The 19,154-nt window shown below is 34.6% G+C and overlaps 1 protein-coding gene across 2 annotated transcripts in view; it reads right to left on the bottom strand.

Annotated features, from left to right (window-relative positions):
- The window catches only part of Grip (Glutamate receptor interacting protein), a 347,975-nt gene that overhangs the window by 315,265 nt on the left and 13,556 nt on the right, over nt 1-19,154 (bottom strand). The window contains exon 1 of one of the 2 annotated variants that reach the window (XM_076410453.1): nt 1,021-1,189. The exons of the other annotated variant lie outside the window; for it this stretch is intronic. The gene's annotated coding sequence lies outside the window, so the exon portion shown is untranslated. Of the gene's footprint in view, nt 1-1,020; nt 1,190-19,154 lie in introns of those variants that run through there. 2 annotated transcript variants of the gene reach the window in all.

The following is a 19,154-nucleotide window of genomic DNA, read 5'->3' as shown; positions in this document are numbered from 1 at the left end:
AGACAGAAAGTTTATTAATACTTTTTACTGGTAAGTATTTTAATGAATAAAATTAAATTCTGCATATAAATTGTGATTTTATTAGATAGAATCCGACATCGCGATAGAAAAAGAAAAGTAAATCAGATAGAACATCAAAGAAATGTACAGGCCATTCGGAAGATACTCTCAATTTGACCAAAAATCAAAAAGATTGGTTTATCAGTCAATCGTATAGCTAGTTTGGACCTATGGGGTGCAAATATGGGGTTGCGCTAAAACATCAAACCAATCAGTAATCCATCGCACCCAAGACAAATTTCTACGATTAATTACCAATGCTTATCGCTACGTAAGCAACAAAAAAATTTACGATGACCTTGAAATCAAATGGAAATACAAAGTGATTCAAGATTTCTCCTTAAAACATAAAAAAAAGGTTGCTAAATCATAGCAACGTGAAACAACACAGTTAAAACACAGCATGAAGCAATACACAATTAGAAGATTGAAGCAAACCTAACCACAGGAATTTACATAGTGTTTACGTCTTAAGTTTAGCAATTTAATTAGCTTAATTTAATTTCAGTTTGGTAAATATATACTGATGTGTATATCCCACATTCGTTTTGCTTGTACAATGATGCAAGTACAATAGAACAATGGTAGTAAAATTAAGTTTGTAAATTGAAGTTATACTAAGCTGTTCTAGTTTAAAAAAAATGGTCTCTAGTCTTGATTTTTATTGGGAATCAGCTCTATATAATATAATTAGTGATACACAAAATTTAAAAAAATTTCATAAATTCTTTAAGTTTTCTTCTAGTTTTATAAATTAAGATTGAACTAAGCATATTTAGTCTAAAATATAATTTAAAAAAAGTCAGTATCTGGCATAGATTGTATTGAGAATTTAATAAATATAATCAAGTCAGCGATACCCAATTTTTTTTTTGTTATTTCTTCAAGTTTCCAGTTGATTTTTATCTTGTATATTTAATTGTGATTAAAAATCTTTAATATATATGCTTGTAAACTTACATAATAATTGTGCATCTATGCCGTAAAAATGATAAGCAAGTCCAGATAATAAAAAAATCCAAAAAAAACTACGTCACGGGAATACGTCAAGCGATTTAACGGGAGACGCGCTATCAGACAGGCCTTGCGTTGCCGCCGATACCGTCCGTCCAGACGCCGACCGAAGACTGGATGCGGATGAGGATGACGGCGTCGCGTACGGAGAGGACGGCCGCCGAGGCGGTCGCGCACCGGGTTCCCTATCTGGTGCGGGAGTGCGAATTAAAAGGGACCGGGTGGAGAGAGACAACGCCGTGTGTGGTAGGATAGGTCGTAGAGGATGCGGAAATTGTTGAAACAAATTGGGAAAATATTTCGAATATCCACGAGGAAAATGGCCCGATAAGGACGGCTACGACATCGACTTTACGGTTAACGGGTCGCTGTTATGGTAGTTAGCCCGTTCTTCTATATCGGTCGAGTTACGTTTTAACTTCCTATAGAAAGATTTTTTATTGCGATGATAGGTAGCATCAGGAAATATATTATCTCAGTTTTTTGTTCTTAAAATATGTATTTAGTTTTTATTTGTGATAATATCATAAGAAAAAGCTCAGCTATATTCTTGAGCGTAGCGCAAGCTTTCATAAATCTTAAGCATAAGGTACTCATATGAAGCACTCTAGGAAAAGGGATTCCATCCATCTCTTTCCATCCGTAAAGAGATGGAGGATAAAAGGCAGAGACGAGCACCACATATTCAAAATTGCATATCTGCTGCATCAGAGAGTAACTGTTGAATCCCAAAGAGGCACCACGCAGCCGGTACAATGCTTCAACTTCCAGCTATACGGATACTTCTGCAGGAACTGTCCAACCCCATCAAGGTACATGAAATTCCTTGGAAACCATGAGCACCGATTCTGTAAAAAGGACCAAGGTGCACCCAGTCAATTTTATAGGGTGCGAAAAACGACCAAAGCCACGAACCGGAAGATCAACGAATCCCTGCACCAACTCCCGCATGGACAAATCAATGAGGATAAAAACTAACCAGTCAGCTAGCTCCAGCAATAACGGTCAACATATTATCCTGCCACATCGGTTAGTTTAATCCCGTCCAAAACAGTAGTTAAAAAACCCAAGACCAATGTTTGGTACATCAAATTCCGGACTGTCATATAACAGTTTCCAACAGGGGCGGCGACAGTGAAGCAGATTACCGCTGACTACCCCAGATAGACTGCACCATAGGAAATCCCCCAGGTATGCTAGCTGTTCATTATAGCCATTCTTCTTTCTGACCAGAAAAGATATATGGCCTCCCTCAAATTAATTTTTATAGTCAATTTCCAATTCGAGATAATTATGTTATACAACGCCATCTCACGCTGAATAAAATTCAATCCAGCATCTCTGCAAACAGTCCCCTACTGGCTTTCACACCTGGATATCCACTACAATTATCATATCATCTTCCAAAAATACAAAACTTTAACCTGCTGTACACAAATATAAAAATATAATATAATTACGTCGCGACAGGTATAATGAATTTCAAACAAACATGTGTAACAAGTGTACAAATCATCCTATTTAACAGTCGGGTTGTTTTCATTAATATTTTAACTACCTTCACCTCGCCAAACGGAAACAACTGGGACTTAAACTCTATCAAAAGTATTGGCTTATCGGGCGCCAAATCCAAGTTATCATTAGATTAGATTGCAAGATATTCTTGTATAAATCAACATTCTATCCTATTTGGTTATATGGAATCCAACAATGGGGAACCGCTACCAAATCTAATATATCAATCATAAAATGGAACCGTTTTGTGTCCATATGTGACAATGGATGAAACATAGCTCCATCATTTCATTACGAAGTCCTATCCGCAGTCATCCGAGTGGACTGCACACGATGAACGCGCTCCAAAACGTGCGGAAAACGCAATAGTCGGCTGGCAGTGTTATGGCATCTGTATTTTGGGATGCGCATGGAATAATTTTCATTGACTATCTTGAAAAAGGAAGGACCATCAATAGCGACTGTTACATAGCGTTATTGGACCGCTTGAAGGACGAAATCGCCGAAAAACAGCCGCATTTGAAGAAAAAGAAAGTACCGCTTCACCAAGGCAATGCACCTTGTCACAAGTCAGTGAAAACGATGGCAAAAATCCATGAATTGCGCTTCAAGTTACTTCCTCATTCACTATATTCTCTAGATCTGGCCTCCAGTGACTATTCTCTGTTCTCAGAGCTCAAAAGAATACTAGCTGGGAGGAAATTTTCGTCGAATAAAGAGGTGATCGGCGAAACTGAGGCCTATTTTGAAGCAAATGACAAATCGTACTACAAACATGGTATCGAAAGTAAAAAAAGTTGGAGCGTCGCTATAATCAATGTATCACCCTGGAGGGGAATTCTGTTGAATAAAAAAAAACTAATTTTTGCTAAAAAAAAGTGTTTTACAGGGGTTAGGCCGAGGACTTTTCAATTGGCCTGTTATATATTTTAGGGTATATGATATGGCTCGGTGAATGGACGTAAGACAAAATGAAACTGTGGTGTTTACATTATGTGACCGTTATTTATTGAAGTAATATAAAAATATGAAAATACCAAATAGATAAAACGGATGGCAGTTGTGTTACATGGTGACGAGGCTTGGGCAGTCGATGGTGGCACGTCTGAACCAAACGATGGTCGGTTACTGAATGATGAAAGTACCCTTCAATAACGTCCTAGATAAATGTTCAAGATAAAGATTCAAGCTCCTAATACATGTTTATAAACAAACGGTGCTATTTTTAGCCGAATAAAACCGGGAACCTAGTGAGGGCGCACAAGAAAGGCACCAGCACATCCCTCTGGACACAGGGGCGAGTCTCGACCGCTTCCGCTTCGATAGACGGTCCCCTCCCGGACCCCCCACCGACGAAATTAGTCGGGAAACTACGTGGGAAGCGGCGGACCCTCCGACCGATAAGAAGAAGAGGCCCTCCAAGAAGTTCGGTCCCGGGCCGTAACAAATCAAAGACAGTTCGAGAGACAATTCCTACTGCGGGTTAATTAAGGTGGGTCAGGGTTATATTGGAGACAATTTGGGCGGAGGTTATTAGATTCGGACTGTAATTTGCTTAGAAAGACCTAGTCGGAATTGAATATTAATTGGGACGCGATGGAGGACGTGGTGGTGGTAGTCTGCGCACGGTCGTAATCAGACAACGATGAGGTGCAAGGGAGGAGGCGGTGGCGGAGAGGGTTACGGGGATCGGCCCGGAGAGAAACCAAGATAATTGGATTTCGGTGAGGATGTTTTCCGATGTGGCGGAGGCGGTTTAAGTCCTGCAGCCATATATAGAGATGGGACTAATAGTTTGTGCGAAATATGACTTATTACAGGCGGAGATATTGTGGCCGGTTTTTTATGTACTGTTTTTATGTACTGTTTTACTGTTTGTATACTGTTAAGGTTATATTAATTTAAAACGGTTTAGAATGTACTGGATCTGAAAAAATGATTGGAGAAATTCTAAGAAAATTCATATAAAAGCATATGATGCAGCGTAAAATTCTCTATAAAACCTGTACTTCTCATCTACCTGTCTCTATGCTAACCGAAAGGGCAACGAAAATATTGAAAATGGTAGAAAATCGCAAATTTTCACGGCTATATACATGAAAAAATGCCAACTTTTTTTTATCTCTCAGATAAAGATAAAACGCTCAAAATATATGTAATTTGAGACGATAAAAACGAAAGTCTATGTTAGATTGCTTTAGAATGTGTAGCTTTTAAGATATGTGACATACATAGAAATCCACTAATTTTTTGAAAAAACACTTTTCCTTATATAACTTAAAAACTAAATGTTATAGAGAAGTTAGTATAACAGCATTCGATTCAGCGTAAAATTCTCTATAAAACCTGATCTTTTCATCTACCTGTTATTATTCTAACGGAAAGGGCAACGAAAATATTGAAAATGGTAGAAAATCGCAAATTTTCACGACTATATACATGGAAAAAATGCCAACTTTTTTTATCTCTCAGATAAAGATAAAACTCTCAAAATATATGTACTTTGAGACGATAAAAACGAAAATCTATGTTAAATTGCTTTAGAATGTATAGCTTTTAAGATATGTGACATACACAGAAATCCACTCATTTTTTGAAAACACACTTTTCCTTATATAACTTAAAAACTAAATGTTATAGAGAAATTAGTATAACACCATTCGATTCAGCGTAAAATTCTCTATAAAACCTGTACTTCTCATCTACCTGTTCCTATTCTGACGGAAAGGGCAACGAAAATATTGAAAATGGTAGAAAATCGCATATTTTCACGACTATATACATGGAAAAAATGCCAATTTTGTTTAACTCTCAGATAAAGATAAAACTCTCAAAATATATGTACTTTGAGACGATAAAAACGAAAATCTATGTTAAATTGCTTTAGAATGTATAGTTTTTAAGATATGTGACATACACAGAAATCCACTCATTTTTTGAAAAAACACTTTTCCTTATATAACTTAAAAACTAAATGTTATAGAGAAATTAGTATAACACCATTCGATTCAGCGTAAAATTCTCTATAAAACCTGACTTCTCATCTACCTGTTTCTAATCTAACGGAAAGGGCAACGAAAATATTGAAAATGGTAGAAAATCGCAAATTTTCACGATTATATGTTGTTACATGGAAAAAATGCCAATTTACTTTTTTTCTTTTTAACTCATAAAGGGTATATCCATATATTAAGGTAAAGGGTGTTCCCATATATTAAAATTTCTCTTCCTACTTACTAAATATATATATTTCCTATATATATATGGTTTATCGGGAACAAACTAAAAAAATAACAAACTTTATAACTTCTTGGATAAAAATAAAGCGATTTAGCGTAAAATCTTGCGTAATGTTCCATTAACTTGCCATTATTCGAAAAGAAATAAGACAAAAATCGTATTTTTTCACGACAGAAAGGTTTCAGCATTAATATAGTTTTGTTTTGTAGCCAGGTTGGTGGCGGAGTGTTAAAGGTCATGGGACGGTCGTCCTACTGTTGCGATAGCCACGGGTTCGAATCCTACTGGGGCATGGTCGTAAATTTATGTTTGTGATTGTTCAAAATTTGTGAATGTTTTAGGCAAGAGTGTAAAATCCGACAAGGAAAATGATCCCAGTCACGCCAGTAACCAGGCCGGGTAAGACCGGATGTCCTATGGGATGATTGCTGAAGTTCGTCACTCGCCAGTCGGTATGCTTAATGCTGAGGACCGTGGTTCGGAGCCCACGTTTAACCTTAGGCCCAGTCCAGATAAACCCTTAGTTGGTCAAAAGAGACTTTAAAATATATATATAAAAAAATTAATAACACATAAGACATTGAACGGTTTTGAATCCCACGAACTGGGTTCACATCAAAACTTCAACAAATCGAATATAAACCAAACAGTTACATTGAACTGTCTGTTATTTATATTGTTTTAACAATATTTCAATCAAACTAACATAACAAATTTCCCCGCCAAAAAAATAAATAACAATCAAACCAAACTATACTATATTCAATTTTTCAGTTTTTTTAATGAAATTGTTGGACATTAAGTGACGAGAATGTGTAACAATAGGAACAAAAATACGGTAAAAAGCAAATCAAATATATATTGTGAAATTTCAGCAGAATCAGACCGTGTCGATATACTGCAGGTACAATTTGGCACTAAATCTGTGTAAACTAGAATTGTCAAATAAAAACTAAACAATTTTCGGGTTTAATTTTAACGGAATTGATACGTAAAGGTCATCCAGTGTAGTCTTGTTTATATTTTATATGTAAACAAATAAATATTTCTACAAAGCACACAATATAAAAAGTTAATAATTCTACACGGGACTTGGTCAGAAAATGGGGAATTATAAGGTGATATTTACTGAAAAATTACTGACATTTTCTTCTTAAATAAAGCTGAATTCTATACAAGATGATTCAGGAGGAAACACATTAAGCTATCTTAAGTATTGCATCGAATTTTGCTGTTTAGAGTTCATTTCCTCGGTTCATATTTGAATCATAAACGATAGTAAGCATAATAGATAAATTATCGGTTCTTAAATATTTTCAAAAAAGCTTCTGTAGTAAAGCTCTAATGCGAGTGAGCTCCATATGAGGAAATTTTGCATAAAATTCATTATAATTCAGATGTAATTGAGTCTATAGATTGAAAAATATTACTCAATGTGCTTTATGCGAGCATACATCATCAAAATCACAGCTCATTCATCATACAAAGTCATTCCATAACATTAACATTAAATTATGAACGTTCAAGTTTGACCGATTTAAATATGTTGATTTTGTGGAGAGATATTATTGAAAAAAACAAAATCCTCGGCTTCCAAGGTTACGGTTGGCTATTTTTGAAAATATTAGTACATCTAAATTACTATATATCTATTTATATCGAGACTGTATAAAAGGATGAGGGATATTCAGAGAAGTTTCAAATAAATTCTCCTCTATTTTGGTATAAAACTGACAGAAAAACGGAAAAAATGTAAAATAGAATACATTAAAGTATAGGTAGGAATAAAGATAACTTAGTGAAGTTCAATGTTAAAATAGTAAAAATTCCAATGTTATTGTTGGTATTAGACATTAGATGAGGGATGTAATTGTAATGTTTATATATTGATAGATTAATTATATATGTTATCTTACATATTTTATTTTCATCTATACAATAAAAATTATAATCAATAAAATTTATTAATAAAAAAAAGTTCTTCAGATTGCACACCCGCAATATCTCTTGGGTAATTTCGAGATAAATTCGAGATAAAACATTATATTCCTCAAATATACGTAAAATTTAAAAGAACTGGCAACGACACAACATCAAGTTTATGGGCATATGTCTGGTGTACCTGTGTGGGTAGACTAGGTAGAAAGTTCAGATTAACTTAAAGTTTATATTATTCTTAAATAAGTTTACATAGTAAAATTATTCTCGATTCAAGAACAATAAATTAGCAGCAGAGAATGTTACATTATGATAAACTTTTCTAACGCTAACTAGTATATTGTTATCGAACAAAATGAAAATAATTGTTAAGCAACAGCGTAGTTCTCCTGCTGAATACAACGAGCGTGATTTAATATTAAACTAGTTGAGTACAAATAAAAAAACTCCGTATTGCATTTGTTACAATCGCGTTCTGTTATCGGGTATACGTGGCAGTCCGTGTTGCAGGAGTTTCAGAGCGATCTATACATAATTCAGTCTCTGCAATGATACGAGTACGAATGTTCAGCAAATGATATGAGTGCGGATGAAAATGGAAAAGACGCTAGACGCTAGTATCGACAATGTAACTGTAGAAATGGAATATTTATCGATTGGTAGGCGACGTTTTGTTACGACTATCCATCTATTATAAACGACGACATCATACGTTCGAATGAACACACGAAAAATGCAAATAATTAAATACCAAGCCCGTAAATAACTACAGAGGATGGTAACTAAACATGGGATCCAATTTTGTTTGTATATTTTGCCATATAGTTTTATATAACACAGTAAGGTTTTTTATATTTTCTTGATAAACTATATTAAGGATTGAGCATTAAACAAAATGGTAAAATAGATGCTAACTATGGGATAGTTACTGAAATATGGGATATAAATAAATGGGAACTTAAGTATCTTCTAAGAAAATAATATTCATATATTGTTCATCTAGTAAGATGTCAAATAACTTTGGTAATTGTGAGAAATTAATTATTTTACTTGCAAGAATCGCATAACCAAATGTCAAATACTGGTCCTGCGCAGTTATTAGTGCTCAAAGTCTACAAAAATGTCTGGCAAAACGTACATTTTGCATTTACATAGTCGGGGCTATTCCCTATTATGGCATCTAGCCCAATGTCTGAATGAAATTCCTCTTCCTCTTCGCTCTCTCATTTCACTACAGTTTTTCGATTTCTTATTTCTAGACTTTCTTTTATTCCTTGCCTTTATTTTTTTCGTACATCTCGTCCGTTCTTTATTAAACCGTATTGCACTGGCAAATGACGCTTCGGTAGGCTTTCTAAGTGACAGTTTATATTTGTCTCATTTCAAAAATGGCCTTAACCAGCGTTAGGGAACTATCGACTGTTTAGTAATTGACTACTTTTTACTATCGAGTGTTTTAGTCGCTATTTTCGGTTCGACTGATTTTACTACTTTTTACTAGTGACTGTTTCAGTCGACTGTTTTCAGTCACTATTTTCGGTTCGACTGATTTTGTTACTATTTACTATGGACTGTTTCAAGCGTCTACTTTTAGTTACTATTTTTATTCTACTAGTTTCATTCGACTGATTTTTAACGTTCTGGCTCTGTCGTCCTAGCCGCGATTGACCAAAATGTACCCAATTTATGCTTACATAGATTTATGTATGATATATATAGTTTTATGATTTATTGGGTAATTTGTTGTAGATAACAATATATTGTATATTAATATAGCAACATTGTGGAAAGATACTTTCCAAGATTGTTAATGTAAGAGGGTAAAAAGATTAAAATTGTGAATGATAAATAGTAAAATACTTTTGACTGTTTTTATAGCAATAATAGGTAATATCTCGATTAATCTCTCGATTTTTGTTAAAAAATATTTCCGTTCAATAATAATTAAAGCATTTACTTTATTTAAAAACGCCCTAGTAGCTCTTGTGCGATCATTTTTAATTATGTCATGGATTAGTTTTTTTTTCTATGATTAGGTATACGTTTAATTTTTATTTAGTATTTATGGTTATTGTACATTTTTAGTTTTTAGATTTTGTTTAAGTTCTATTGTATTGTCTATTTTAGTTGTTATATATAGTTGTATGTTATTTTAGTATATTGTTTAAAAATAGCTATTAATAGTTTAAAATGAGATAAATAATTTGTTTGTTATTATTCCATTCCTTTTTACAGATCCACAGAACATTCAAATATTTGCACGTTAATAGTATTCAGTAATTATTTTTTCCTTGTCTTTTTTAAAATTAGTACGTGAAGCAATGTGTACATGTCCGTCTCGCTTAAACTACCGTTGGAAACTATAAACACATATAAAATTAACTGCTCCAAGCAATTATCTCCGTCCATTCCTCTCTCACAATTTATAGATGAAAGGTTTCGTACATCTTCACACGACGGAACATCACGAATTATATAAAACAGTCGAACCTTGCATTTGATTGAAAATATTCGATATTCAATGTTCCCAACGCTATTCTTAACCATTGAACTTATTGTTCACGGTGGAAATAGGGACAGCTTCATTCCTGGAGCTGAGTTAATATTCTATCACTCGTTAAATATAAATTAAATATTTGTGAATTAGGTAATTTACTTATTATTAGAAATAAGGCTTACAAAAGATACAATGAGGACATAAACATTATCTGAATTGGAAACTGACAGATGGTAGAATCGTTAACAAGTGTTTTTTTGATGAAAAACTTACAGTTTGGTAAATAAGCTGAATAGTGAGAGTTAAAGAGACTGAATGACACTTTTTCACTGTGGGCTTATGGCTCAATACTGATAATTACCAACATATAATGATAAGAACAAAAGATGAGTATATAATTATTATAGGATAACTGTAATCAAGCATGCTCTAGAGTGTGAAATATGTATATGTAAAGATATTTATGTAATTGTTTAGGATATACATGGCCATACGGTTAGAATATATGTGGAGAGAATAAATACTAACTCTTCTGAAGATATGACAAATATATTAGGGAAAATGTGATTAAACCAAATTGTATAAAGTAAAACATACACAGGTTGTGAAAGAAAAAAATCAGGAGAAATCCAGAGACATCAAAGAGGCTTAAAAAAACAGGAATCAAGGAAACAAGAACTAAATGTAAGAAGGTTAATATGTTCTCTAATTAAATGAAAATACATTACTTGGATATACTATTTTTAATTAGATAGAGTAGGCCTCCAGGAGAAATTACAACATAAAAAAGGCGCCTATAACTCTATATATACATTATAGGTGGTTTAGAAAAGAGTTCAATGTAAATACAATAAAATAACTCACTCAGCTTACAAACTCACTCAAGAAATATATGAATTAGAGGTACTACAATGCTAAAATACATTAAATTTAATGCAGCAACCTTGCATTATACATTTCTATGGCACTCATTGGCTGTTTTATAGGACTATTTATAAATTTTAGCATTGGACGCTTCTTCTCCATATAAACTTTAACTATACCAAGGCTCACTCTCCTTCGTACATTTAAAATTCTTAAAGAGGATTCAAAATGTTCGTTAGCATATTGATATATTTCAAAAAGCGTGAAATTATACACGTATACATAATAAAATTTAAAGTATAACAATACTTCGATGCGCTAACTACATTCCTACGTTCTTATTAGCAAATTGCTCCGGGTTTAACCCCTTGATAACATTCTACGTCGCCGTATACTCGCAGTTTTATCGAATTATTTTGCTCTGCCTACAAAGACACGTGCGTCGTGACCAAATGCCGCTCAGCTTTACTGTCGTGATAGTGTTCTTCAGCTTCCGCGAGGCGTCGGAACGACCTTAATATAGACAGAGAAACGGTCTAATACGGCGGAGCGCCATCTTTAAACCTTTAATTGGGTTCGCGGCGCTGAATTATCGAAGAGACGGGATGCTGGTTATGGACTGTACTGTGTGTGTTATTTACAGTACGGCGTGTAGCTAGTTGTATGGCATCCTAATGTCTGCAGTATGCTACTATAGATTGTAGAGCTATTCCAAGAAGACGGGCTATTCCCGTCATCAACATCGTCGAATGTATTTCCAAATTCAGATGACAAAAACGTAAAATCCCTTTTGAATTTGGAGCATTCTTTATCATTTTATGAATTAGCATTACTCTAGTTAAAAAAAGACGGAATAAAGTCTAATACAAAAGCATGTAGCCAAATCGATTTCTGTTGGAAATGATCGAGAACATTGTCATATAGGCGTTTAATTAACTGTAGTCCAAGTCCTTCAATTATTTTTATTAATCTCCTAGAACGTTAACAATCTACCTGTGTGTGTGCAATAAGTATTATTCAATGATTTCAGACATATAACACAACCATCCTGACATGTAGAAGATCACTTCAGTAAGTGATCTAGTGTAACTTATAATCTAAATCTTATTCCAGATATTATTCTAACTTATTTTAAAATCTATATTAACTTATTCTAAAAACTATTCCAGCATATTCTAGAGATTATTAAATCTCACTCTATGCGTCTATTATTTATCAGATCGTATGGTAGTTTGCGTTTGAGCTTACGCACTTCACTGTCATCGTGCACATTTAACTGTTTGGCGAGGGCATTGGGATGTACTAATAGTATTTCAGAGTACTTCGCACTAACACTCCGAATCACACTCGCTATAGGTTCTATGGGGATATAGTGGTGAATCAGTTTGTTAGACACGTAATATGGGGCATGGACGATGACTCGCAACACTTTATTCTGGAACCTCTGGAGGATATCTATGTTAGATTTGCTAGTAGTACTCCACAGTTCAATACTATAGGTTCAAATGGGCTTAAGTATTGTTAAATTATGCCTCAGTTGTCCGTTTGCGGTAGTTTATGATTATTGAAATTTACTAAGGGACATGTTCTTCTACAAAGGGTCAATGTCACAGGGGTAGATTTTTTCTCATTTGTTTTGATACGCCACGTTTTCAACCACAATTCGACTTTGCTAAGATGAAGTTGGAGGTTTCTCGTGGTTGCTATTGGATCCTCGTGTGATGATAAAACGGCTGTATCGTAACAGTAGTGTTTCTTGAGGTCGGTAGGTCAGCTGTATTTAATATATACAACAAAGGTTCAAGAACGCTTTCCTGCGGAACACCCGAATATATTGGGTGTAGGTCAGTGTATTCGTCACCCTGTTTGACAATAAAATGTCTATATGTGAGGTACGATTCCAGCACTTGAAAGTTCGTATGGGTCAAAAGCTTTTTCAATTTAACATACAGTCCAGTGTGCCACACCTTGTCAAAGGCTTAAGTCCTTCAATAAAAACGCATTAGATGTACCACAATGTTAAAATAAATTATATTTCATAACGTTATTTTTGTGTTATTGAAAAGACCATATGTGAAATGTATTCGATGGTTGGTTTATCATTGGATTATTGCGACAATCCTAAATATATTACAAACATTAGAACTTCATGTGGGGCCCAAAATTTCAGTGGTTGTGTATAATTAACACTCCACAATACAACAAATTATTATTATACAAAAATATTTTAAAGTCAGTGTGGACTAATTTAAACGTGCTATAATTTATCCGTTTCTCTACGGCAGGGCACCGGAAGGCTTACCATAATCCATTCGTCATAAAACACTCCCTGCCAATTAAATGACCGTGAGATCGTAGACACCCATGGCGGGCAACTCCCCCAGGTTCGTGTCGGCTTTCCAGCGCCGCCAACAATTTGATTTTTTCTCGACACATTGTCAGACGTGATTCATTGCAGGTAGTAAGTGTAAATTTTTCGCTTTTAGATTTAGATTTGATAAACAATGACCTGCATTATGAACTTTCGTTTGTTAACAAGAGTTTTTCTAGTGTTTTTAGAAGGCTAGATTTGATATTATGGTTTTTAAGTATGCCGTGTCACAAGAACGAGCAGAAATAGTAACAATATTTATTGAAAATAATCGTTCCATTATTGCCACTCAGCGGAAATTGTGTCAAAAATATCCTAATAGTCCAGTGCCCCACAAAACCACAATTTTTCTTTTACATGCGAATTTTCGACAGTACGATATGACAGCAGACAGGTCTCGTTCTGGAAGACAACGAACGTAACAACGACGTAACGCTGAACATGTGGCTTTGGCGCGCGATAGTGTTGCAGAGCTTCCACAAACATCAATTCGGAGACGTGGTTCTTCTCAGTTACACATGTCTGCACGCAATTTAAAATTTAAAATTAAAAAGGCCCAAAAATTGCTACCGAACGTACACAGTAATGCAATCCTAAGGTTGTCGACTGTCTGATTTTTCGTCTAAATTGATAATGAATGATGAAGTCCATTTTCTTCTCAGTGGCTACGTCAATAAACACAACAGTCGGTTTTTGAGGGAACACGGAATCCTCAATTCATTCATGAAACATCATTGTATCCACGAAAAACATCAATGGTCCCTATTTTTTGAAAATGACCAAAGTGTTGCAGTTACTGTTATTGCTAAATGGCACCAAGACATGATTCGAAATTTTCTTATGCCTGGAATGGAAGAGACTAAAGGACATGTGGTTTCAGCAATATACAACACACACAGCTCGTTCAACAATTCAATTATTGAATGACGTTCTTCCACGAAGACTGATTTCGCGAAGTTGCGACGCAGCATGGCCAGACAAATCTCCGGATTTAACTGCACCAGACTTTTCTTATGGGTATTTTTAAATCAAAAGGTTCTGTGAAAAAGTCCCAAACGCCTCAAAATCTTAGAGATAGTATTTGTCACGGAATTGAAGAAATTCAGCTGCAGATGTTGCAGGATGCCATAGAAAATGCTTTAAAAAGTGGCGAAAATTGTGTAGCGAATGACGGTCATAAATGCTGATATAATTTTTCAATCGTATCGGAAAAAAATCTATAGACTAAGTAAACTTTTTGTGAAAAGAAAACTTACTTATCTTTTCTTTGAGTAAAGTTATAGGCAATGGAAATGGTAGCGCGACTTTTACCCCACGTTGTATGTTGTGAAGTGTTCAAACATGTAGTACAATGAATCGGCTACCACTAATATTGAAGTTCATGCAATTCTCCATAAAAATGGACCAGGACTGATATTAATTTTTTTAAATGTAATACTAGAATGTACAAAGAAACAGAACAAAATTTCTTTGAGGGATAAGAGCATCCCCTGTCTATTTTCATTATCTGTGACTATAATACTGAATTCAGCAATGAAAAAAAAATTAGGCAAAATTCTCAGCTCCTGTATACGTCGGTATTTCTTAAAATATCGCAGAAAGAAACCTATAAATAACGGGAACGGATGGAACCTCCCAATGGTTTCGGCCGTGATGGTTTCTCATTTGCCAATGACAAAAATATTGTTCCACTCTCAAGCGGGGATCCTTTGTCGGGCTGGTTATATACGGCCGAAAACATTTTTGCGGTCCGGGAGTTTTATGAAAGCTTTCAAGAACTCAAAATTGCCATTTTTATGCGGGCTGACCTTTTGTCACGGAATGCATTATGTCCGTTTTTTATTAAAACAAGACGCAAACTGTCCCGGTCTCCTTGTCTCGGTCGTTTCGTCCATTATGTTCCGGGGAAAATATGAGCGAACAGCGGTAGAACGGGTAAAAGATGAATGAAACCGATGGGTTAACGAAGGAGACAAATCTAGAAAGATTTCAAAGTATACCGAGAAATTATGAATATAGATAATGGGTCAATTGAAAAGTCCCCGAGTTAACACATAGATGGCGTTACTAGAATTAAATCCATATGTTTTTCAGTTAGCCCTAACCCTCAAAAGATGCGTGTATACATTTGACAGCTGTCGGATCATTAGTTTGTGATTTATAGCATTTTGAGTTAAGCAACTTTTTTGTTATTAAATATTGCTTTTTGAAGGGAAAAAATACATTTGAAGCAAAAACTTGGCTTGATGTCGAGTTTCCGGATACTGCTCCAGAAAAATGAAACATCAAGGAGTGGTATGCTACGTTTAGACATGGTGAAATGAGCACCGAAGACGATGAATGCAGTGGACGCCCAAAATAGGTTGTTACCCACGAAAACATTAACAAAATCCACAAAATGATTTTGAATGACCGTAAATTGAAACTGAATGAAATAGCAGACACTCTAAAGACATCGACTGAATGTGTACATCATATCATTCACGAATATTTTGATATGGGGAAGTTCTGTGCAAAGTGGGTATCGGGCGAGCGGACTTTTAACCAAAAACAACGACGAGTTGATGATTCGGAGCAGTGTTTGAAGATAACCAAGCGTAATAAACCCAAGTTTTTGCATCGATATGTGACAATGGAAAAACATGGCTCTATCAATTCACTCCGAAGTCCAATCGACAATCATCCGAGTGGACTGCACACGATGAACCCGATCCAAAGCGTGCGAAAAATTCAACAGTTGGCTGACAAGTTTATAGCGTCTGTATTTTCATTTTTTTTTTGACTGGCTACCTTGAAAAAGGACGGCCATTAAGAGGTGATCGCCGAAACTGAGGCATATTTTGAAGCAAAGGACAAATCGTACTACAAGAATGGTATCGAAAAGTTGGAGGGTCACTATAATCAATGTATCACCCTTGAAGGGAATTGTGTTGAATAAAAAAAAAACTAATTTTGCCAAAAAAAGTGTTTTACTATCGTAGGCCGGGGACTTTTCAATTGACCTGTTATGAAGCTTAGGCATATTGGCTACGGAGCCAATATTTTCGATATTTTTTTAATACTAATCTAATAAAATATGTCAGATATGTCAATATATCAGCGAACAAACAATTTCGATACCAAAGCATACAAAATTAACTTTATTTTCGGGTAGAAGAACCCTTAAAACAGAAGTTCGATGTACTTATAGAACTTCTTCCGTTCCAGTCTCACTTTTCCACCCAATATTCACTTGACGATTGAAGGGGAGAAATCACAAAACAAAATTTCGATGCTTTCCTTCGAGATCACTACGATTTTCATATCGATATTTCACTTTTCGATACTCACATTTACAACTCCCGATACAGTTTTGGAAAAATATCAAAAAATCGATATAATGATATTTTTTCGACATCCCTACGTCAGCTAATCACCGATCAAATTAATTGAAGTGTTACACACATGACTCTCTTTCTAATAAAAGATGCTGTTATTTAGGCTGTTTGTTATAATGTACGTATATACAGAATACAACTCCACAACACGAATAAGAAGAATAAGGGTAAGTGCAGAATGAAAGGTTAAATTTTTAAAAATTATAATCAAATTTATGACACATCATTTTCAAGGACCTCGAATAGACATCAACAAATGCCAAAATTTAATGAAAACAAAAACAGAGAAGAAAATTATTCTTGCTGTGTTGGAAGTAGTCAAGTCATTGGGGTTTGTCCATCAAGAATAATACCAAAAACTGTATTAACTGGTAATAATCAGACATTTATTTCAAACATAATATCTTTTAGTAATGGTTTAAATTTTATTTTATAGCTAAGATATAGCTAGAATTTGTTGAGAGTAAAAGTCGAAGAATGTGAAATTCAGAGAATCAGATAAGAAGAAATTCGACAGCATTTTACTAAGATGTAAGAACAAAGTACAGTGATATTTTGAAATACATAAATCTGTTAACAAAAGTAGACCTGGATCAAATAAACAAAATATAAATCTATCAATGACACCCTAGAGATCTAATGACAAGGAAAATACAAGGCATTATTATATAAGAGTATAGGTAAATAAATAATTGTTTTGTGAATATAATGATGTATTGACTGAGATGTCATTCAGTTTTAAACTACTATATCATCCATTCGTTTTAGGCTAGGAAATGCACAATATATTAATCGAAAGTTCGAGGTAGTCAATTCATTATTGGGGTTTGTGGATCAATAAAAGTAGGGATAATATTTGGAGATTTTTATAAAAATTTTACTGCTTTCATATATAGTGGTGGCTTTTTCGTTTGGTTTTAACTATATTGGCTGTATTTGATCTAAACAATTTTGGTCTTTTTTATGGTAATGTTTATTTAAATATGGTGTTTTTATAAAAAAATAGAAAGGCATATAGAAATTCATTTTATTATTTCATTTTATTCAATAATTTTTTAAATAAAATTTGTTATTTCAAAAAATTTTCAATGTTTATTTCCCTCCTTATATATAGTTTCAACATTAAATCAATTATTTAGGATATTCGTGTATTTTTATTTATATAAAATAATGGTGATGTGTAATATGACGTTTTTATAAAAATATAAATATATTTTTCGTGCAATACCCGACACAGACGCATCAATTGCTCCCCGTTGATGGTGTCATTAGGTTTTAGCAGTTCGTAGTATACCACATCCATCAACATGATACCATCAAATTCTCAGCACTAGCTTGGTGCTATAGATATTCATCTTTGCCGTTGAAACAGCATTTCAGAGATGATCAAACGCCTTTCAATGTCTCTTGGCTTCAATTCATTAAAGCCAAAATATTTAAGCTCTTGGATCATTCCCAAGTTCTTCAAACGATTGAAAATAGTTTATTATGTTACTATCAACAATTTTGGATATTCTTCTTGCATTTTAGGTGGAATTATCATCGAATATTGCCTTCAAATCATCGTCTTCTTGGCTCTGCAGAAAGTTCTTGGCCTTAGCTGTCAAAATCACCAATTTTAAAGAGTCGAAACCAATATTCACATATAAAAATTGATGGAGCTGGCTTGCCGTAAGCTTTACACAATACTCGATGACCTTCAACTGCTTTTTCACGATGTTAACACTTCGACGAAATCATAGATAGTGAAAAGTGACGCTGGGATATGAAGTTGCTTAAAATCCTTTTAAATTAATTTATAGCCCTAATATATATACAGAAAGTTAGAATAAAATCAAAACAATCGTTCTTAATTTTCAAACCATTAGCGTACCGATTCAAAGGAAGATTAATCAGTACTCCTGCGCCTCTTTTCTCTGGATATTTTTATTGTTATTCGAAATTAATTTCCAACTCCACAAATTACCGAACCATTCGCCCGTAAATCATAATTACGTCCAATTATGCGTCGATTTTTTTTCCTGCGACGTCTTACCCTCGCCGCCGTTTCCTGTCGAACCTACCTGCAACGCTACGGAAGATTTCCTTTGATTTAGTCTCGTCCCTCGCGCTCTGTCTTCTCTCTCCAGGCCCTCCCGAGTCTCCGTCGCCACCCCCCTCTCCCCCATCCGCCGGCCATCGCTGGCTTTAAATTAAATTGGAATAGTATTTTTGGACGTATTTAGTAGATATGGCGTTATTTATTACGTCATAATTTATATAAGTTGCCGGCCGGTTA

Source organism: Rhynchophorus ferrugineus, unplaced genomic scaffold, assembly GCF_030347505.1.
Source record: "Rhynchophorus ferrugineus isolate W39M unplaced genomic scaffold, kcgeb_rfMv2 rfM7, whole genome shotgun sequence".
Taxonomy (NCBI): Eukaryota; Metazoa; Arthropoda; class Insecta; order Coleoptera; family Curculionidae; genus Rhynchophorus; species Rhynchophorus ferrugineus.
Note: the sequence above shows the minus strand (reverse complement) of the source record. Positions and strands in the feature narration are given on the sequence as shown.